The following is a 23612-nucleotide window of genomic DNA, read 5'->3' as shown; positions in this document are numbered from 1 at the left end:
TCCGTGCTCCGGGCTGACGCACACAGGGAGCTTGTCAAGCCAAGAAAATATGGAAGGAAAGAGGTCTGCTGCCTTCCCATCCTATCTCATTTCTGATCTGGCTACACCCTTCTCCCTCTCCCTCCTCACACGCGCTTGCAGACGCAGAAGGGAAACCAACTGACTTCCTTTTCTTGGCTGCAGTCGACTTCCTTCCCTTTGAGTCCGGCAGCCGGGGTTAGTCAGAGAAACCTTTAAACTCTGCCTTGCGAACCACAGCAGAGAACATAAAAGAGACAGAGGCAGCGAGATGGAACTGGAAGCCAGCAGAGAGCTGGCAGCCCGCATTATCAATGTCGCATTTAAAGCCAGTGCTGGAGCAGCCACACACCAAACCCAACAGGAACTATACACACCCCACCACATGTTCCACCCTGGCCTCAGAGACACAAACAAGTCTCGGCGCAGGAGACATCCAAGTATTTATTTAGCTGTCCAGGGTAAAGCCCACACACCATCCTTGGGGAAATTATGCATCTGCTAGCACTTCCCTGCCTTCCTCTGGGAGGACCATATAAGCACAGCGTGGACTCCAAGGGCAAGGCATGCTGCCCCAAGCCATGCAGGCTGCAGAAGGGACATTATGCTGTCTGTGAAGGACATCCAGCAGTTGCAGCCCAAACAGACCGTCTCTGATTACCTTCTGGCACCTGGTGCGTGACCCTGTGCCTCTCTGGGATACCTGGCTCCAGCCCTCCAGAGCTCTCTCCAGAGGAACTGGTGCCAGATGCTGGGATGCTGCAGGGCTGCTCCAGCACCTCCAGACCAACGTGACCGGTGGATGTGACCAGCTCAGCTACAGACAGGCGGGCACAGGCCTCTCCACCACCTCCCAGCACCTCCAGTATTGACACTTTGCTATTAAGGACATTATATAAATAACTAATGTCAACGTGTAATTAGAGAAGGGCCTGAAATAAAGCAGGAGATGAGGCCCTTCTCTGCCTGATGACATAGGACACAGCGTGGGAGAAAGAGCCAGAATCAAGGGCATGGAAAAGGGAGTGAGGCAAGAAAACCAGGAGTGCCGCAGAGGGGCATTTACATGGGCATAAAGACCCCTTCTGTGGCTTCAGGCTTGACATTTGTTACTCTCGGTGTAAAGGGACCACAACAGACCGGCAGAGGGGAGGGGAGCTATCAGACCTATATAGAATAATACTCTAAGATAAGCAATTTCCTATGCAGGAAACTCCGTATGGGAGAATTCTACCTTCACAGAGCTTTTAAAATCAGCACTAAAACAACATGAGTATGGGGGTTTTGGCTGAATTCACTGCTGAGACAATGCAGACAGTGCAGAGAAATGTGGGTCTGATTACAAACACATCCACCCTGCCCTGATATAGACTTGTCACATGCTGCCTGTTAGGGGAGGAAGAGAGTGATGAGATTGCAGGAAAAGCAATGGAAAAAAAAAAAACCCTAGCCATAATGTGAAGAGAAATACATCTGCAGCTTCAGGAGCAAGACGTCATTGGCCCTTGCTGCTTCCCACTGCCTGGGACAGACAGCTCTATTTGCAGCCACTTTCTCATGCTTTCTTCCGCTTTGGCTTGATCATCATCCTTCAGCCTCGGTCACTGATACAGCGTGGCCTTGTCTGCCTATCTCTGGCTGATCCCTGGACTCTGGTCTTCCGCTCTCAAGGCACTAGCCTTTCCATCTTGCGATCTCCTCCGATTTGATTCATTTTCCCCCCTTCCATAAATTCCTGCAAGGTACAAACTGTCATGTGGATAGCTCAGCTCTTCATGTCCAAGAGCTGCTCGGGTACAGCTTTGACCTTGCACTGCTAACAGCCATGAGACCTCCCTTGTGACAGGGAGAGAGGAAACAGGGAATTTAGATCTGCCCCAAAGAAAGTCTAGAATTTAACAGTTACTCTATGCTGAGGAAGGGGTTAAGTCTACATTGAAACTCAAAGTGCAACCGAGCTGTAACCACCAGTCTGGTTTTGCTGGTTTGGGGGCAGGTGAGTGGCTAGGAATTATCACCCCCAAACCATAAGAGGTCTGCATTGTTATTGTCTAAACCCTTTAACTGTTTTGGTTTGGTGTTTTGGGGTTTTTTTTTTGCCTGAAACTCAGTCCCCAGGCTCTCTAAAAATTCAGGCCCATGCCTCCCGCGCAGCCAGCAGCGGGCTCACTCAAAGGTCAGCCTGAGCTGACTTGAAACTCAGCCCGCACTTGCCTGAAACTCTGCCAAGCTCTTCCAAAAGGCTTGTATCCTGGCCTGAGTTTCGGGTTGCTAATCCAAGTCTCACTGGGTTTCAGGTTTCCGTGCAAGCTTTGGCTTTGCTCTACACAAGAATAGCCGCAGGCCACATCTATTCTGCTGGCTGGACCTTTCCTGCCAGGGCAGGGATGGCAGCAGGCAGCCACCTCAGTGCCAAGAGCAGGCAGGGCAAGCAGGGCACACAGCTGCCTCAGAGGCACAGGACACAGATAGGCTCCATGTCCATAACCCTGGGCTCACCGTCCCTTGGGGACAGGTTCTGCAACTCTCCAGCTTTGCCCCTCTCGGGGTGCTGCCAAGGGGCTGCGGGCACCATCCTGCCCCTGAGCACTGCACGGCAGAGGACGCAGCGGCACAAGCTATGGCCCTCGGAGCCCCAGGAGCAGTTGCTATAGCTGTCAGAGGACAGGCAAGACCTAAACTGCCATGAAGCTTAGCAGTGCAGTTACCCCGGTGGATTGTTTTAATCCTAAATCCAGCACAGTAATACCAGACCAGTGCACGGTCTGTTGTGGCTGTAAGTGTTTCTGGCTTGGGACCAGCAGCCGTAAGGGCAGGTGACCACTGTCGTGTCACAGCTGCCTCACTTTTCATGTTGCTCACCAACGTGAGACAAACGAAGCATGCCCAGCTCTCTCTTTGCAAGTCATACCCGGACAGATAGAGCTATTCTATGTTTTTTACAAGGCCTGAAAAGAGGCTGCTGGGCTGAAGTTCCAGCTCATAGGAATCAGTTTCACAACTGAATGCAACCGCATCAGTATTTTACCTGTGGAACTAATTTTTCCTGCCATTTCCACTAGATGTCACTTACAGCCAGAAAGTTAGCAGTTTCCCTAGATTTTTAACCTCCTCCTGATGTGCAGAACTATGTCAATCCTAAAAAGGGGTCTTAGATGTCCAGGAATTAGGGCTGTAATGGTATTAGAGCAGTCAGGACTGCAGGCTGTAAGAGAGGGGTGTAGGGGAAGCAAACATCTCCTGAGCCTCCCATCCAGCTGGTGTGGTGCCTCTAGGAGAAAGGAAAAAGCTATGTTTCGTAAGGCTGGAAGAGCAGAGTCTTTGCTAACACTGACTTGAGCATGTTGGGAGTCTCTACAGCAAGCCTGTTGCGCTTTGCGCTGTAATGGTAGATGTTCAGTGATCCACGCAGGTAGGTCACAGCTGTCACGTGTGGGTGTCCAAATCTCTGAGCCAGCAGGCAGCTCTATCTCTGCGGTCACCAACCCATCCTGAGTGCTTTGGGGTAAGGGCTGTTCTGCCTTCGCACATCATTTCACACATGAGGTACTTGGCCCGGAGCGGGGGCACGGTAACGCTACTGCAATGCAAGGCAGCAATACCAGCAGTCTCCTGACCCTGGGGTCACAGCATGGACTGGCGCCAGGGTCACTTCAACCCTCTGGACAGCAACAAAACCACCAGCGGCATCTCCATCCTAGTGCCCAAGCAGCTGCCTCCCTCACCCCACAGCACTGGAACTGCTTCCGAGTGCTGGCCCAGACCTTTCCTTCAGGGCTTTTCTTCATATGCAAAGCAGAGGGGTGCAGGTAGCCCAGAGCATTGCTGAGCCACCCCTTACACCCCCCTCCACCCCACAGCAGGACCTGCCTGCCCTCCCCATAGCCCTTTGCAGTCCCATCCCCCCCCCCCGGCAGGCTGAGCCGGGGGGAGCTCCTCTCCCAGCCTTCCCGGGGGGCTGCCAGGGGCTCAAGGGCAGGAGCAAAGGCTCCTCTGTGTGTGCTCCCCCCACTGCTCCCACTGGCCCTACCCCAGCACGCTCCACCGCTGCTTCCTCTGCTGCTGGGGAGGTAGCACTGAAAGGGTGAGAGCTGCCCGAGCTCGACATGGGAGCAAGTGCGACTGCACCTCTCACTTCTGGGATCAGGCTTTCTGCAGGATGGGTGCCACTGTATCAGCTACTTCCAGCTTGCCACTAAGGGTTTAACCAGCTACTTTACCAGTGCTTAGCAAAAAAGTGGGGTTTTGGGCAATCCCAGATGGAGATGAGCTGGTGCTCAGACCCATGTGGTAAAGGTATAAAGGAAAACTCACAGGAGTGTGAGCTGGTGTCTTGGGCCACCTCTTTGTGGTTTTTATCCTGCACCCAACATTGCGATGTGAGGGAGAGAGGCTGCTTTGGGCTGGAGCGGCGTCGGGGAAGGCAGTGCTGGCCAGCATGCTGACCCTGGCCCTTGGGAGCAAGAGCAAGCTCTGGGATAAGACATGGAAAGAGAGAAGGACCTGAGGCTTTCTCACAGAGTGTCAACTTGGCGAAGCTGTTCCCTCCCCATTCTGGCTGTGGGCCTGGAAAGGGCAACGGTAGCTGGACCTGCAGCCACAGCTCCATTTTTCTGTCCAAGTTTCTGATTAATTATGTTTTGGGTTGAAAGGGCCTCCCACCCCAGCCCCAAATGCAAGCTGTTCCACATCTGCAGGACTCTGTCAGTCTTCAAGGTCCCGAGTTCTTCACCCCGCTGCTGCCCACCCCCTTCCAAACAGATCCTATTCCCAGCTGAACAGGGCATCGCGGTTGTGTTATTCTAACTCCCAGCGTATCGGCCACTCCACTGATCTCAGCCCACCCACTGTCAGCAGCTTCAAAGAGCAAAGGAGAGGTCAGGTTGCAAGCACAACAGACACCAGTAGCTCCTTGCACTCGGCTGCTCTGCTCACCCTCCCTCCCCAGGGCGCAAGAGTCCAGGAGCAAAGGCTCCCACTCCAGGGGAGGCTGCCTTGTGCAGCACTCCAGTCTGGCTTGAATTAAATCAGCCTTGGAGAACTGATGACATTAACCCTCTGAAGGCCGAGGCTGTAAGATGGGAATCCCAAAGCGCTCGTTTGTTATGGAGAGCTGCGCTCCCCTCTGCCCATGGAAAGAGCTTTTGAAGCACCCAGGGACGCGCCAGCACTGCTTGCTGCAGCAAGGGAGAGTGATATTCGTGCCAGCTGTTGAGGAGCAAGCTGTGCCAACGAGCAGCACTGCAGAGCATTGCACTGTGCAGACTGATCCCCAAAGCCTGACAAGTCCAAATGCCACTGTCAAAAAAGCTAAAGCTCTCTGCAAGTTGACGGCTCCCAAGGACCTGACTACATCATTCACCTGCTTTTGAAATACGCTGCCTTCGGTCACCTGTGAATTAAAAGCCCTGATCCTCTGAATAGGTCTTCCCAGGGAGTTAATTTGTTTCCACATTTTGAATACAAAAGCCCCCACAGAGAATCACGGCCAGGAGAATAACAGCCAGTGGTCCCTACCTCCTCACATTGATGATTGTTACAGAGGTTTCTGAGACAAAATTAGGATTAGAGCTGGGCCAGGACCACAACAATTCCTGGTTATCCATTTGAGTGCCTAAGGCAGTGTGTGAGCTTGCAGGCCTCCCAGCAGCCAGGGTAGAGCAGCAAGTGTAAACCCCGAGTCTGGACAAAGGAAGGAGCCTGATTTACATCCCAGTAACACCTAGAGCTCCTGCCTGCCTGCCAGGGGGTGGGGGTTCTGCTGAGGGAGCCCAGTACGAGGGAGAAAAACTGTGTGGGCATGGAGAGAACAGTCAAACGTGAGGTGATGGGAGACACAGAAGCACAGGGCTGGGACACGATGTTCCAGCGATCACTGGTGTCCCAGTTTTGGTGGCAAAATCAGAAAACAGAGCCTGGCTGGCTCCAGGGACCTGTACACTGCTCTTGTCCACTAGACTGGGATGGCTCAACTGGCCTTCACAAGTCCTGATCTTAGATGTGGGATATCTTTGTAGTCCTGCGGTCAGGGAACAGAAACATCTGGACATGATTCCTCTGCCCTCTCTGCAAAGCCTAAACAGTGTTAAGGGACAGAGAGTTATCTGGAACCATCTAACTGTGCTGTGCACACGCAAGCAAGCGTATCCAAGCCCAGCACCATCTTACGGAGATGACAGGTTTTTCTGTGGCTCTCACCTCCACTTGATCCCTGCTTATGACTATTCAAACACAAGTCAGGTCAATGCTGGCCACTCAACATGTTGTTACTCCCCTTAACTGGGTCTGGGAGCTCCCTGCCACACCTGCAGCTTGAGCTGGATGATCATGCTGCCTTCATGAAGGCAGAGCAGCTCCCTTACAGCAGGCTTCTCCGCCTTTGCTCCTGCACCCATCTCCAGCTGCACAACCCCATGTTCAGAGCTCTGTGTTTTCCAGCACAAAGACCACTGCCTGGAGCGCACACATGCTGTACACAGTTGGATGGCCGTGGATCAATCTGCCTCCAAGCAGAACCAAACCAACCCACCTACCTCTATCAGGCTATTGTATTGTCTTTTGAGGAAATTTTATTGTTCCAGTCTTTGAAATAATGTTTCAGCAAAACCTTTCCACAGCAGCCATTTCTTCACACCTTCCTGTCTTCCCCACATCACATCTGGGAATCCTGTTTTAAGTGCACATTTTTTCCTTCCCTTCTTACTGAAAGTAAGATATTTCCTCTCCCTATTCCTCGTTGAGTGTAGTGGGTGTGCAGCTTGCATTTGTATTTGCATACCACTTATTTGGGTTCTGGCTAGGGACTGAGTGTTTCTGAGCTATTGAGTTCCTTTGCACGCTGCAAAAATTCTTGTGGTTCTTTGAAAAGAACTTAAGGTAGCAAATCCTGGCCTAGCATGATAAGGAAAGTTGTATTTTTTAGCTCCAGTCAGGCTTTTTACTGGCAAGGGCACAGAGAAGGCAGTTCTAGGACCCATGCACTGGAAAGTAGATGGAAGGTCTGGGGTTTATTTTAGGTCACCCCAACCGTTTTGCATAACCTTGCTTGGGGGTCACGCTCTCCACTTGGGTTTCAGTGCCCTGGATGTCAAAGAGGGATACAATAGCTCCTTTGCCTGTTCCGCACATCAGCACTGGGACCCTTTCCCCTTCTGCACTGTGCCAAGGACGACAAAATGCCACTCTGCACCGGAGCCTGCAGACACTGCTGTAGTAACTGCACTAATAATACTGACAGCCCAGATGCACAGCACTACTGGAAATCTCTGTGCTACCTGGGGCTGCCAATGACTAATCTCTGGTCATTGATTTAGCAGCTGAGACCAAGCTGAAGAGACAATAACAACTGCAAAGATAGGAGCAGGCACCAGAATTACAGCTGGAGTGAGATGAAAGGCTTGGGAAGAGCATGGTCTAGCCCTTCTCTCTTGCAGCCGTACGCAGGGCTTTGATAGCCAAGATGATCACAGAAATACAACATTTCTGCCTTGCACCTACCCCATCCGAAGCTAGTCCTGCCCACAGCCATCACCATTACCCAACCCAAAAGCAGCACCCCACACTGCCTGCAGCTCCATGGCCTCCAGAAACCTCGAGCTTCCTCCAGGCTCTTTCCCCAGAGACCAGCAGAGCTGCCCTTCCTCCTTCCATTGCAAGTGAGGGCACCGGTCACTGTTGGTGCCACACAGCCCTGGCTCCCCCGTGGGCACACCAGGCCAAGGGTAACCGCCAGGCCGGCAGCCTGGCCAAGCTAATCAGCTCTGCGTGGGGCAGCCGGAGGTAATTGCCCAGGCTGGGGAAAACAGAGGCTGAAACAAGTCAGGCAGCAGCTGACTGTTTGTGCACCTTTTTATTTCTCCCCTGGGGGATAGAGGCTTAGAAAATCCCGGCATGGGACCAGAGCTCCCCTGTTCTGGCATCTTAACAAGAAGCAGCTGCTTGAGGCAGAGTGAGGAATCGCACAAGGCAAAGACCCCATTGCATTAATTAAAGGTCACAGGGCCATTCCAGAGGCTTCCCAATTACCTCTGGAAGAGTGTCGCTAATGTGAGATAATGATGTCATACAGCTACTAATGAGGCAGGTTATCCAAACCCCAGGCCCCCCATGGCCCCCTCCCCAAGAGGATGTGCTATCGCCAGCAGATGAGCCAGAGGGAAAATGGCCACTTTTCCCCTTCTCGCTCCCCTCCACCACCTCCTCGCCGCCGCGCCTCACGCGGCCTAGCCAGATAATGGAGCCGGGGGAGGCAGGAGGGGAGGCCAAAGCTCCCTTTGAGGTTTTTGTGCTGAGGAGCGTCTCATCAAGGCCCCTTCTCCCCTTGCACAGTGAATCGCTCCTCAGAAGCGATGTCAACAGGATATTGTTTGGCACTGACCCCGCTCCCTTATTGCTCAGGCCAAAGCCAGTCCCATTAGTGCTCCTAATTGAACGTAATTTGGTGCTGAAAATCTGCCTGCTGGTGTGGAGGGCTCCAGCCCCTCGACTCCCTGTGCCCCCAAGCAGGGCGATCTCCAGCAAGCAGGGCAGATCGGCCCTGACTGGGAACAAGGGCCACCAGCCCGCCGCTTGTGTGGCTCCACTCAGCACTGGCTGGCCAGCACCAGCTCCTTGGTGCCAGGAGGCAAAGCCCCCCTGGGGCAGGGGATGCGCCAACCCATCGGGGTGGGATGGCCCCCCTCTGGAGAGCAGCCATGTCCTCCCCTCCCCTCATCCCCAAGCTCCAGGGTCCTGCACTCCCGAGAGCTGCTAGGGCTGGTAAAACTGACTAAAGCAACCGCACAGGGGTCTTGGGTCAATATTGGCTTTGGGGACAGACGGGGGAAAAAAATGTTGAAATGTTCAATTCTATCCGCCCTCAGCTGTGCTGCTTGTCTCTGCCCTCAATGCCGGGGCAGCCCAGGAGGGTAAACACCTCTTTGTCTTATGGCTCAGGCACCAGGCGGAAGGTAAAGAGACAAAACACCATAACAGAGATTAAGCCCACAAATGGAGAAAAGCCACAGGGCCCCATGGTGTTTGAATGGGAAGAGGAAAGGGGACAGAGAGCAGAAGCACCCCGAATAAAACAAACAGCGTGTGCATCTGGAGTTGAGAGGGTTGTCCATCCCAAGCTTCAAAACTGATGGAGAAGGGGGACAGCTCAAGAGGGGCCGCAAGCCCCTGAGCTTTCTGCCCTGATTCTCCTGCGGCCCCCGAGGGCAGTGGGAGGCAGCACCCTGCAGCCTCTGCCCCTCCGGGTTCAGCCTCGCTCCTAGCCAGGAGGCACATGGCGAAGAGCAGCCCAGCAGCCCGCAAGGCTCACGCCAGCACTCGCAGCAGCTTCGTGGTCCCGCTTGCCAGCACGGGAACCCACGCTCGCCCCCAGGCCCTGCAGCGGGGTGCAGGCGTGTGCCTAGGTGAAGGGGTGCTGGCCTCGCAGCTGCGTGGATTAAGCCTTGTGGGCCAGGATGTTTCTGAACCAAAGGGGAGACCTTCCTCACCATCCCTGACCCGGCAGGAATGAATGACAGAGGCTCCTTCTCTATGCAGGCGATGTTCATGTTAAGAACATCAAACCTCCGCACTACAGACGAACCGATCTGGCTACACAGGAGGGAATCATGGATGAGAAGCTGCACCGTTGCATGAAAGCCACAGCCTCGGCCTCAGCTGCAGAAGGCGGTGGCATCCACACCGTAGAGGAGTACCGACCCAGCCCCCGAGTGTATTCTCCAGGGTTCTGCCAAGCAGGCAAGTTTCCTGGTGACCAGGCTTCTGCAAAATTGATGCTTATGAGGAATCATGCTTGAGACAGAGAGAGCGCAATTCAGCACTCGCCTGGTTGCTCCCCCTTGAACACAAATGGATCCAGCACTGAATTTACCATGCAGCTCTTGGGAGGTGATTAGAGGTTATCAGCAGCTTCTCCTTGGCCTCCCCCTGTGGTTTCCTGCTGTTTGCTCAGGTAGTTTCTGCAGCAGCACCGACTTTTTCCCTGTATGAGGCACTGTCCCAAGCCTCCTCTTTCCTGAGATCCTGCCTTTTGCCTTTCCAGATAATCTGTCTTTCAGCGCAAAGTACTTATTTCCAACTGACTCAACAGTAGGAAAGCACAGAAGGTAGCACAAAAGAATGGGGGCTAGCAAATAAGAAGGGGCTGCCGTTGCTTTCGCTATAAGCCTGAATGACCTGCAAAGCTGCTGGAAACTGCTGGAAGGGGCAGAACAGGAGAGAGAAAGGCAGGAGAAGCGATTCCTGCTATCCTTGTGGCCAGGGAGATGGGAAGTCCCTACCACCTCAGCGTGGCTTTACCCAAGAGCTTGGCAAAGCCCTCACAGACCCACATCAAGAAACTGCTTCTGCTAATGGGGGGGTTTGCCTGTGGATAAATTGTAGCGACACCCATCTCCGGGTGTGCTGCTAAGCTGTCTCCCGTCCCTAGCTCAAACCGAATCCTCACCCATGAACACAAACATAAAATAAGCAAAGTCTTTTGGAGCAAGAGCTGCCAGCTGCAATTTATCAGGCAATGGGAACAGACAGCACATGACTGGAAGCGAGAGAGCGTTTGCAGGGGGAGGCAGAGGTGGAAGGAGCAGGAATCTCTGAGTTCTCCCAGGAAGACAGAGCTGAGAAGTGCTGGGGTTATTAATTATCTGCAGCTTTCATCCCTCCCACATTCTGCAAGGAAAAAAAAGTTGTCAGGGCGAAATGAAAATGGGCGGGAGAGAGAAAAAAGATGAAAAGACTGAAACAGAAAGAGGAGGAGACGAGGGTATGCTGGGACCAGGCTTTGCTAGAGAGAGGGTGCCAGGACCAGGAGAACATAGCGTTTACTGATAAGGAGCTTTCTTGCCCATAGGGATCCTATTAATTTCCTCACCATGCTGCAGCGGCCAAGGGGTGGGGTATTTTCTGTTTGCCAGTATGATTACATCTGCTCTAGGAATTCTGCTCCCATGGCTCCCCCAGACTGGGTGGGATTTTTCCGTACACTTACGGATGAGGCTAAATCAACAAAATTTTCAAGTGTAGCCCTAACCTGCAGTAAAGGAAGAGACTGGGAAGGGCTGAAGCACTAAACCCTGACCTTTCCTAATCCACAGGCAATAACTCCAGGCGAGAAGTATGCTGCAGGCAATGTCAGACTTTTCTCTCCCTATGGGAAACATTTTTAACCTTCATAGCAGACAGGCTTTCCTGTCAACTTGTAGGCAGAAGCTGTGGGTCAGGGAGTTACTGCGGAGCTGTGAAGCTGTCAGCTGCCCTGTGAGCGATGGGTTGCTCACAGGACAATTCCAGCAGTGTCTGGTGGGAAGGCCACAGGACTGGGACCATCAGTGAAGCTGTGATGTGCTGCTGCCTCTCAGGAGACCTTATTCAAAACACAGCACCTCCCTTTGCTTACTTCTTCATTTCTAAATGAAAATAATGAGGCTGAGACCTTGGAGATGTTACTATAAAAAACAATCACTGCGCAGCAGCTGAAGTCATTACAGCAGACTGGGAAGGTGCTCTTCATCCCAACCAAAATATGGATGTTCCGAGCAAATCCCTTTAATCATCTGTCAGCATCAGGACCCTTACTAGTGAGCCAAAGCCCCATTTTTGGTTGAAGCTTTCTGGTCACTGGTGCCCCTCCTGAGCCATAATGCAAATGGAGGCTGTCACCAAGTGCCAGTTTTATGCAAAAACCCCTGTTGCAGCACACAAAATATCTCCCACCAAAAAAACCCAAAATAGCTGCCAATATGAGTAACACCTGCATGCAAATCCATTCTCAGCCCTCCTCCCTCCTAGCACAATGCCATCGTGGGGTAGCCACTGGCCCATGGTAGAGGCAGAAGCAGAGTTTTCTACCGTCCGTTAGGAATACTGCTGTCCAGATGCAGATGTTGACCTGTCTGCATTGGCACATTCTCTTGCAGCAGGGAAGGGGTGCAGAGAAGTTCACATTATAAACAAGAGGCAGATGGAATGATCTGATAGTGTCCTAGGGCTCACTCTAGCAGGACACATGCAGCTCCCACCTCTGTGCTGCCTAATGACAGAATCAAAGGCCTTCTCCCAGCTGGGAGCATGGATGCAGGATTCCCACTGGACACATTGCAAGTTACAATCCATGCCCCCAGATACTTAAAAAGGTAGGAAGACATTTGGTGACAGATAAGCAGATGTGCCTTGCTCATGGGGCTCCAGGACACAGTAAAACCTAACCTGGTTTTAGCCGTACCCTGAGAGTGCCACACTATAGTTGGCACTGCTGCTCTTTACATGCAGCTCCAGCTCCACCTGGGCAGACGAAGATGGAGAAAGAAGGTGACTCACATAAGGCCTGGACCAGATCTGCACTGATAGAATTGCTTCCTTGATGCCAGTTTCTGCAGACAAGGACCTGGCCTTCAGCTTTTAAAACTGACTGGCTCCTTTGTCCTACTATCTGCCTTGAAGCCTGCCTATAAATCTGGGGAAGGCTTGTTTTCCTTTGGAACCTGCAACTGACTTCTCTTTAAGCAGAAAATAAACACTGAGTCTGTCACCTCTGAGTTATGGGGGTTTAGAGGCTGCAAGTGTGAAAAAGTTAATTGGCTAACACTCCAGTTAATCACCCTGAGCCCGCAGTGGCAAACTGCTTTGGTTCACTTGCAGGGCTCAGCATGCCACAGAGCACCACTGCGAGCTGTGCCAGGGCCACCCCCCGAGGGGCGAGGGGTGGCCTGTGTTAGACCCATCACCAACACCGTGCCAAGGGCGCAGTGCTGGCTGCGGCATGGCTGCCAAGGGGTGCCACTGAAGGATGCTAACCTGGGCCTGCCTCTGCTCACAGTGGCCCGCCGGACCGTGCAACCGTCCAGATTTTGCCACCCATTGCAGTTCTCAGCCCCAGCCACAGGTGCTTGGAGGCTTTTGTGCTCATGTGGATTTGCACGGATGGGGGTGTGGCAGGGAGAAAAAGCACTGGTGGCTGGCTCTCAGCTCCCCCAGATATTAGCAAAGCCATCAGTGAGCGCTGCCTGCCAGGGACCCTGGGGGCTAGCACTGTGCGGGCTGTCAGTGATGTATGGAGCACAGGTAGTTCCCATCCATAAAGTAAAAAGCAAGCACTTGATGGCAGCAAGTTGCCCCAGGTGGATTCCCCCTTCTCAAGCAACATTTTTCACGTGGCCCCTGCGTGCCCTTCTTGCACGCAGGGCTCTGGAGACAGGCACAGCAGTGCTTTGGCCTGATTTCATAAGGAGATTTTTGCCGTGCAGCATCTCGGCAGGGAGAGCCGGGGTTGGGGGTGGCGCTGGTGGTTGTTTCTGGTTCTGGTTCGTGTTAAGTGAAGGGCTAATGGGATCCATGTGACTCGGCTATTTCTCTGGAGGAAGAGTGCCTTTGCCGATAGGAGCACAGCTGTCAGGGAGCCTGCCTGCAGTTTGTAACTCCCGGGGAGGCCGCGGTGCGAGTGCCAGACACGCAGCGCCAGCAGTAATGCCTCCGGAGTCAGGCAGCTCATTAACGTCCCTCCGTGTGGCTTCTCCAGAGAAGGTGCGTCACCAGAAGCTGTCGTGTTCTCTGCTTGCCCTGGGTGGGATTAGCAGCTCCCCGAAGAGCTGCTGCGGTTCAGAGCCAGGAACGCATCCTTCTTTTGAAGCTCCCCTGTGCAGCCTGCCTGTGCGCACGCACGCATGTGCACACGTGAGGAGGAGAGAGCACACATTGCAGCTTTCCTAATCATGGAGGCTGGCAGCACGGATGGGGAGCCAGGGGAGGAGGGTGCCTGGAGGAGGGCAGGCAGGACTTGCTGCTGCCAGGCTCCAGAAAGGGAGCGTCTGCCTTTTAATCACGTCGACAAAGCGCCTTTGTGCGATGCTGTGTAAAGCCAGGCGCTGCCCTGGGCAGCTCAAGGCTGCAGGAAAGTGGGGGCACTCCTTCCACCGGCTTCAGGAGCTTCAGCAGGAAGATTTTCAGCAGAGACATTTACCTGAGCCGGTGTGGGCACAGCACAGCTCAACGCCAGCAGCTACACTGTCTACAGCCTCTCTCCATGCAGCACTGAGATCCTTTGCTCTCCTGAGAAAGACAGCCAAGTCCTGGAGCAGGAGATGAGCTGCTCTCGCAGACGGAGCCAGTCAGCCTCTGCCTCTTGCAGAGAAGGAAGGCAGCCTGATTCAGCCTTCCTCAGTGACTCCCGCTGCTACCAAGGCTGGACCTTGCTTCTGGATAGAGTCAGTCAGACACTCTTCTCTTAAGATCTGGCCACTTCACCACTGGCACTTACAATTTCAGCTTCAGTTTCACTGGACCTTTGGTCCTCAGTGCTGAAATGAGGATAAATATTCATTTTGCTGCCCAATTTGTCTGACTGGATGGCAAAGGCTTGCCCCTGTAGCTGTGCTTGGGCAGCATCTGGCAGAGCAGGGATTTTATCCATCAGTGCCAAGAGGATATGTCAGCAATACCCCAGCAGCAGTGGCAGTGGGGAAGCTGGAGGGAAGAGATATTTATTTCTAGAACTGGTATGGTGACAGCTCCTTAGCGCTGGGGAGTTGCCTTCTAACCCCACTACCTAGGCCTGTGTTGGTCTACACATGGTCCATAGGGTTTCACCAGACAGCCAGCAAAATGCTTAAAAAAGCATTCCCAGACTCCACACTCGCACGCATCCTACCGCAGTTAGCAGCACCACGAGAGAGCCTGCCAGCTGGTGCGACTGAGAACTGGACCTCAGTCCTGTCAGTTCCCAGTAAAAATGCTGGCTGTTACAGTAGCAAAATGCCAGTTCTGTGGAACCCTGGCGTCCCGCCTCCCTAAACGCTAAGCACCTATTCTTCTTTTCATCACACAAGTGCCAAGCAGGAGCAAGTCAGCCACGGTCCATGGACACTGTCAGAAGCAACAGAACTTTGCAAGCAAATTTGCATCAGTTCATCCAGAAGGACGATGGCAAACCGGCTTACTGCCGATGTGCGTTTGCATATATACCCCCTCTCACGCTGGTTTAGCTGTATCTGCTCCACACTCCCCGGATGGAATAGTGAAGTCGTTTTTTGTACCTGATGCGAGGCACCATGTAGATAGGCTCATCTCAGTCCAGCCCTATGTGGTTCCTGCTCAGCGGCAGCCTGGTTAGTGTGGCTGTAAGAGCACTCCCAGTCTTTCGCACTGGTTTAGCTAAGCCCACGCTACATCGGTTTCCCTCTGAGCAGCTTTGCATGGAAGCTGAGCACTAATGCCTGGGGCCTCCCCCATCAATAACTGCAAAGCAACGAGGGGGAGACAAGAAAATGTGTGGGACAGAGCATCTTTCCCACCAAGCTGCAAACTTCTCTTGACAAAGCAATGGCGTTAGAAAGCATTGTTCTGCTTCCTCCCCCCCCTCCCTGTCTGGCACTCCTTCCCAGGCAGCCCAGCACTGCTTAGTTACTTGTGAATGTTTAACCCCCTCTCAGGCCGAGTGTGAAACACTAATTGCTGTTGACATTTGCTAAGCTGGGCTATTTAGCTCCCCCCACCCCCCCCAACACACGCATGTTGGTTGCTGAAAACTGCCCTGGAAGTGGCAATACTGAGTGCAAAGTCTGACCCTGCCCTCACCCACTCACATCTCTTGGGCAGAAGGACCTGGTCTCCCCTGCCCCTCTCCAGAGCATGTGGCAGATTTAGCTGGGCTTTTTCTCACCCACACACCTTCTAGGCTGAGCTTTCCATGGCGCTCACTGCCGAGTCCCTCGGGCAGAGATACCAGTATCACTAGGGGCTGGCTGCTGCGCCTGGAGCTGCGTGAAAGGCTGGCACATCCTTTGGCCTTCCAGAACCTGGTGTTTGGCCTGTGGATGTGCCCACACCTCTCCTTGGCTCCTATTCAGTGTATATCACAACTTTCTGACACATGCAGAACCTCTGCTTGTGCTTCCTTGAGACGGACCACACCTTAGGTTGGACATGACGAGACGCAGCTTTTCCCCTGTCCTCAGGCACAATGTCCTGCTGTGGATATGAGAGAGTTTTCGAACATCCCCATCCAGCTTGCTCCCACAGGGCTCCCTGTGTCTGGGGTCTGCATGCACAGCTCAGCCCTGATTTGGACTGTTTCTCCTACAGCCAGAAATATCAGCTGGGGATGAGACATCCTGACAGAAGGAATAGTGGTGACAGAGTGGATGGGAGCACACTGCAGTAGGACTGGGATGCAATGGGCTGATGCCGGGGGGAAGGAAAGGCACAGCTGAGGCAAAGGGGCAGAAGAGTTAAGCCCCCTCTCAAAGCATCAAGTGTGGAAGGAGCTAGCCCCATCGCTTCACAGTCCTGTGCTCAATCCATGAACAAAAAGTCTTTCAGAGCCCTTTAAAGAGGAGCCAAGGGCAGCAGTTGGTGTCTGGAGGCAACACCCACAGCATGAGGGTGGCCAGGCTGCTGCTTGGGCTGGACTCATTGTCTCCTTCAGAGACATTGTCCCCCGCTAATGGAGAAGCTGGTCCCAGGAGGGGAGATCAGTCCTCTGGAGCCGGCCCCGAGGGATGTGCTGCACTGGGAAGGGTCTATTTCCCAGGCACACGTCTGCATGACTGGCAGTCCTGTCAGACACAGGAGATGCACGGGAAGCTGTGCAGCAGGGCTCCAGTCCAGCTCTCTGGAGGCCAGCCCAGGGCAAGGAGCTGGAAGTGGGAAAGGCCGCGGGGCCGGGGGAGCAGTGTGCCCTCAGGGACCAGCAGCACTGCCCAGGTCCATCCTGCCTGAAATGTGGCGTGAGGGCTCTGCCCTGTCCCTGAGCTGCTGCCCTCCCTCCCGTCACCGAAACAGTTAAGTGCTTGCAGATGAAAGGCATCCTGGGGATAGGCGAAGTGTTATAAACAAATAAATAAAATCTCTGTGTGAGAGAGAGAGAAAGAGAAAGGGGAGGGGAAGGGGGCTCCCGGGGAACGATGCAGCCTCATAAAATGATGACGCATGCACCGAGCGCGGTGGGAAGGATGCCAGGGGATCTGGAAAACAGGTTCTCCGGAAATACACCCTCTTGCCGATTCCTTCTGACATAGGCAGGAGCAGGAGGTGGAGGGGCCCTGGCTGGTGGGGTCCCCCCCTGCCCCTTCCGCTGCGGTGTCTGTGGTGGGGGGCCTCCCTAGCAAGCCTCAGCCTTTCTTTGCTGCCCCAAGCCTGAAGCTGCCAGTATGCCTCCCACCGCAGGACCCAACGAGCCTGGTTGCAGGAGAGTGCAAAACACTTCAAACAGCCGCTCCACTGCAGTGCACAAAGCCAAGCCCTTTCCCACCCAGCTGTGCCCTCCGTGCTGAGGTGCTAATCCCTGAGTGCCTGATTAAACCTTGAAACAATGACGATAATGACTCCAACTTCCTTCCCACCATTGTCTCCCTGCCCAGGGATGGGGAAATCGTCACTGCAATGCCTCTATAGGAGGTTTTTCTTTATGAGGCTGCTGCTTTGTTTTTCAGGAGTATCTCCCAGCCCATTGAACATCCCCAAGTCTGGAAGGATGTCAGGCCATGGGCCCAGCATCGCTGATCCCGGCTGGGATGCAGCTGCCTATCTCATCTCAGCAATGTAAAGCTGATCTGGATGCAGCGTGCATGTGCAGAACTCTGTGTATAGACAAGGCTGGTGTGTTCATCTTCTACTCCAAAATTAACAGAGGAAATGCCTAGTAGCTAGAAATTGCTCCTGTTGGCTGAGGGGGAAGAAGAGAGGTTAGGGAATTGTCATGGCATGTTCCAAACTTTGTCTCGTCAGGTTTGGTGTGGCTGTATTTTAATTCGGTGGATCAGACCTGTGGTTCAGCTGGAGCAGCAGCCAGCAACCAAGAATTGGCAGGATCAGGCTGCAAAAAAAGCACATGTAAACTGCTGCCAGCAGTTACCTGGGAGGAGAGGTTTCTTCCTGAGCCTTGTGAATCACCTCTTGTCTATTCATCTATTAAGGCCAGATACAGGGAATCTGTCTGAAGGTCTGAAAAACGGGAGCAAGTCCTGAAGCTTTCTGTGTTACCATGCACCAGCTGAGCCTTGGCAACTGTCTGCCCATCAGCTCTGCCCCTGCGGCAAGCACTGTGTAACACAACCCAGCTTAGGCTGCTAGTGCTGCCAGCTAAGCTAAACTGAATTAACCTGTATTTGCTGCTGAATAAGAGCATGCAGACGTCAGTTACCTCAGCTCAGCCGAGCAGGGGATTTATCTTGTGGCAATTTGAGCACGGATCCGAGCCCTCTCCTGCCTGTGAGACATTAAGCAGCAGAAAAGCAGAATTAAGAGGCTGACAGCATGTGCATGGCTTTCCTCTTCCAGGATCCCAAAGTGCCCAGAGAACTGCTGTATACACAGGGTAAGCACATAGGCACTGTGCCAGCCCCTGCAGAAATGCAGGCAGCTCGGGCTCAAATGCACCAGTTCCGTCTCTCTGGAAACAGAGGGGGAACTAGCTAGCCAGAGACAGAGTTGCTGCAAGTCTGGCAAGTGCCTGTGGTAGCCTCACTGGTGAGAATTCCATGGGAAGGCCTGCAGAGCTGGGATTTACATCTTGGGGGGAGAACTGGTTTTGCAGTTTAGTCCCTGGAGATCTGGGTTTAATCCCCAGCTCTGATGCTGACTCACTGCATGCCCTTGGGCAAGTCCCTAAGCACCTCACATGTCAGTAAAATGAGAAAAGTAATCATTTATATGTCTGCATTGTCCAAGCTTTTTGGGCCAGGGACTTTTCCTTGTTCTGTTGTGTGCTATGCCAGGCACAACGGGGGCCTGGTTTTGGATGGATGCCTGTAATCCGAATAAATGCTGGAAAGAATTCCCAATGCTCTTCCCATGTGGCCCTGAGATTCTGAGCCCAAGAGGCTCTCTGAAACCAGAATGACATTGATGGGGGGTGGGGTGGTTATTCATCGTTATTTAATGAGGACATTAAACTGTAGTGTTCAGCCGTGGCCTGTGCATTCGATGAGTCTTTGGGGAGTAATTGTGCTGAGAAATGTTTGCTCCTAGGGACAGACATTTGATATATTAACTTTGGCAATACTTGCAAACCGTGTCATGCCAATAAGGCTACTGAGATTGAAAAAGAGCTGAACTGGAAAGGTGGGTGAGAGCAGAAAGTCCTGGAGACGATTGACAGAGACAGGGCAGGGGGAAGGTACTGGTGATTCCTCAGTCCATCCAGATGACACCACTTTAGGACTTAAGGAAAAGTGACAGCCAAAAAAAATTATGCTTTCCCTGTCTTCCAGCACCAATGCCCTGAGAAGTCCTCAGCAGAACCACAAATGAGCTGTAAAAAGCCTTTGTGTTAGAAGGGGTGGGATCAACATCTCTGAGCTCTGCCTCACTGCTCCACGCTACAGTGCAAAGCCAGGCAGCTCAAGAGCTGGGACCCACCTGCCTGTTAGCAGCCGATGCAGGCTATGGGGAGCGCCCCACGTCACTGCTGCCTGAGGCCAGGGGTCTGGGGCAGGACTGAAGGATGGCCGCCAGCCCTCATGGGAATGCTCTGTCTTCCAAAGGCTTTCATCTGCTCACACATGAGGAACAGAAACCAGTTACTGTTCATCCCCTTCAGAAGCACCGCCAATGTTTCCAAAGTAGTCTGGTTCACTGCAAGGAACCGAGCTGCTCTCGTTACCCTTCCTTCGCCCAGCACCCGAGTGAGTCGTCCTGATGGGCATGCACCGATCTGCTGTCCTTCTGTGATTATTTTCGTCACAAATTAGAAGTGGGTTAGCAAAACCCATCTGTATCCCCCTTGGAGAGTAGTAGCCTGTCCTTGCTGTTGATCTTGGCTGCCACAGGAGCTTGCAGTATTTTTTCAGCTGCAGGGTTTGGGGTTTGCTCTTTCTGTCTTTCTTCCCCCCCCCCCTTTTTTTTTTTTCAAGCCAGATTCATATCAAGTTGTGTTATTCTGTATGCAAAGTGTAAACATCATCCCGGGTTCCAAAGGCAACACCACACACACACACACACAAGGAAATAAGGCAGAGCAGCATGTGGCAGGGCAGGCAGCATGAGCCAAACGCTGGAATGTGCAGGCACCCTGGCTTCCCTCTTCTCTAGACTTGAACTCTCCGACACGGAAACTGCTGCCACTGTGCAAGGACATAGCCACAGAGGTTGTCTCCTGTGTCTTCTTCCCCTGCCCACTTCCCCATCCCCTGCAGTTCACCGCAGGGGAGTGAGGAGAGGATCTGGTCCCAGCTCAGAGGAGTTCACCAGGGTTGTTGGCTCTGAAGCATAAGGAGGCACAATGCAGGGCACTTGCGATTAACCATTGCATTCCTGGATGTTTTTTCAGACATCAGCCTGTGCGGTCACAGTGGCAATCTGGGCTTCAGCAAGAAACAGTCCGAGGGCCTGACTCCATCCCAACCCCTACACAATTGCTCCATGCTTATGCTTCCTTCTATGAAAAATTGCAGAAAATACCATGATACCTTGCCTCTCCTCTCCTACCTGGCCTGGCTGAGTCCTTCACGCTTGTGAGCAGGAGCTCTGACAGAGCCCTGGCCCATAGCTTGCCACCATGGAAGCATAGCGAAGTGGATCTCTACGCCCACTGAGAACAGGCTCCGTGCAGAACAGGCTCTCAGCATGGTTGCAGTTGCCTGGCCCAAACCACCCCTGTGACTACCCAGGGAGCTGCCAGGCTGGGTGGAGGTCGGCTGGGAGAAATCACACCCGGACCCCCGAGGTGGCGAGTGGCTGTGTCCTGGGGGCTGCGGGGAGCACGGGGCAGCCCGGGCAGGCTGCGGCAGCCGGCAGCGCCTGGCAGGCTGCCCCATGGCTGCAGACATGGCTCTGGACCCTACGTCTCTGCTTGCTTTCCTCCAAGGAACCCTTTGAGGACCTGTCTCCTGGCAAGGCACGCCGATTACAATAAATTAGCAATGCGCAGTGCTGTGCTCAGGGTGGAGCGCCCAGCCCTTGGGTGGATGTCTTAGAGACAAGCTCACCTCTATTACTCCATCCTTCTATTTTTGCCTTGGGACTCGGGGGCAGGCCCTGATGAGCCACGCACATTTTCAAGCCATCTCCTTGCTCAGCTGGAGATGTCCAGTGCCTGAACTTCACCCAGAGTCTGCTGGGGTCTCGCCACTGGCACCAGCAGCCCTTGGATTTGGCCCACGGGGCACAAGGCAGAAATCTCAGGCTGTCTTCCAGGCTGCTGCTGGCTCACACTTCAGCAGAGGGTGCAGGTCTGCAGGCAGGGTGATCCTGTCCTTTTCTGGCTGACTTTGGATTAGGGCCACAAATGTTACTGAGTGGAAAAGCTGCAGCTTAACAATGCAAAGTGCAAGGAAAATTCAGAGATCCTTGTTGCACAGCTTGGATGTCTCTGCAGCTTAGATGCTCCTCACTTTGGTTTGCAAGGACTTCCAAGGAGGAGCAGGAGGGGAAAGGGAAGGTGAAGGGAGAAGTGTGGCTGCAGGATGCTCCTGGCTCTTGGCTCCCCACGGGCCATTTATGGCTTCGGGTAGAACTGTGTGTGTTCTATGGCATTTTGAAGGCTGAACCTTGGAGAAATCAGAGGTCTCAGCTAAGTCTGTTTCAAGTACATTTACATGGTGGTCAGAAGGTTTTAAATCCCTGTGGTTGCAACCAAAACGCTCCTGTTGATACTCATAGCTCTCATTACAATTTCTCCGTTGCCCTTGGGGATCGCAGCGCCCTTGGCCTGGGACAGACAGCTCCCATTAACATCTTCTTCTCTGGCTTGGGCAGCACAAGAGCATCTTTGTCATGAGAAAAATACACCGCCACCCGCCTGCCTCTCATCAGCTGTGACAGTCTTCCTCTCCTGCTGCCACTGCCCCTTCTCCCAGCCTGCCTGTGAGTCTGCCTACGTGCCCCTGCCCTGCTCTGGGCTGACAGTGGCCAAAACTGGGCTGACAGTGGCCAAAACCGCACTGGAGCAGATGGGTTTCTCTCCCAGTTCACCGGGTTAGGCAGCTTCTGCTGGGGGATGGGGCTGCTGATAAGAGACAGGGCATAAAACTGTATTTAAGAGTCTCACATACTCAACTCCCCGGAGCAGTCCTTGTCTTCCCCCCACCCTCGCTGGTGGGTGCAATTCATTAACCTGGGCATGTGGGCCCAGCCCCAGGACCGATGGATGGTCTGGCAGCGAGTGAGCTGAGGGGTGGAGAGTTCCCACGGTGCAGCCCCACACTGGCCAGCAGGTGAGAGCCAGGGTGGCCGATGGCACGGGCATCTTCATCGGCGTGGCGAGCCCTCGGACCCAGGTGCAGCCCAGCGAGGAACCCGGCCATTTCCTCCCACTGCTGCCGCCCCCACCCTTTGTGCCGGGGAGGACAATTCCCCTTGTGTTAGGTCAGCCAGTCTGCCGGGAAGAAAGGCGCTTTGTTCAACAGATACTGGCAAAAAAAAAACCCCACCAACACCAAACAAGAAAGCCCAGCACCGCATTTCCTCTCTGAAGCAGCATGACCAGGGTGCTCTGTGAGCCGCTTAAAGCAGATTAGCCCTGGTGCCAGACCCCTGGTCGGCAGCCCAGGTGCAGAGGAAGGCTTGCCTTGAAGAGTAGGACCCACGACAGCAGTCTCAGCTCTTCGTGGTGGTTAAGGAGCCGATGCAATGCAGCAGCTGAGGTGCTTCTCCTTCTGGCGTCGCCGCTCGGCATAGTTGTGCTGCTTGCAGCAGCCTGGCTGGTTGGGCTGGGAGAGCAAGCCTGGCTCTCGGATCGTAACCCCATGGGCTGGGGGACCCACAGATCCAGTCACAGAGCGGGGACTGACAGCAGCTCCTAGCCTAGGGCCACACTTCCACTGGGACTGGACATCACCAGCTGCTTCAGGTTTCCTACCCATTAGTAATATTGCTAATTACTCAGTGACCCGCTCCCGAGAGCTGTAGGCTGCTGCAGCAGCCAGTATGCTGATACCTGGAGTATCAACAGCCTTTGCGGTTTTGGCAGCTAGGTAGACTTTGAGGAGATAGCAGCAGGTGGGCAACTGGGCCCTGTCACCTAATATCAAACAAGCAGGGCCTTGAAGCACCTGGGATGTTTACAGTAATTATCAGCTTTATTCAGAAAGAGTGCACTTACAGCTAGATGCCTTTTATTTGTTGCAATAGCCAGATAAGCATCTCCATACGAATGCATGCAAACAGGCAGGCAGATATATGCACGCACACAATATACACAGATCTCGTATGCTGTCTTGGTGGAACACACTCAGTTGATGTCCACACATGCAGACACATTGCATGTTACACAAATTCTTATCAGAGAGGCAGGAATGTAAGAAAGCCCCGGCTGGAGAAAGCACTTAAACAGGATCTTTGCTTTGTTGAATCTAAAAGCACTTAAGAAAATACTTAAATACAATCTTAAAGAAGGCTGCTTTCCAGAATTGCAAACAAGTGGCAGAGCTGGTAGTGAGGAAACTGTTGTGTTAACGTAGAAACTGAATTATTTATTTTGTCTGACTTCAAATGCTTTCCTCTCCTCTAACATCTGAGATACTAAGAGCAAAGATACTCCGACTTCCTGAGGATGCCAAACCCTTTACTATTTCCATCTGAAAAATCTAAGCTCCCATCCTCACCCCAGTGAGGGTGCCTCTCACTGTAAAGAGCATTTACAGAAAGATTCATTGTTTTGGTGCTGAACC

Source organism: Falco naumanni, chromosome 3 (assembly GCF_017639655.2).
Source record: "Falco naumanni isolate bFalNau1 chromosome 3, bFalNau1.pat, whole genome shotgun sequence".
In the NCBI taxonomy this organism is placed as follows: Eukaryota; Metazoa; Chordata; class Aves; order Falconiformes; family Falconidae; genus Falco; species Falco naumanni.
Note: the sequence above shows the minus strand (reverse complement) of the source record.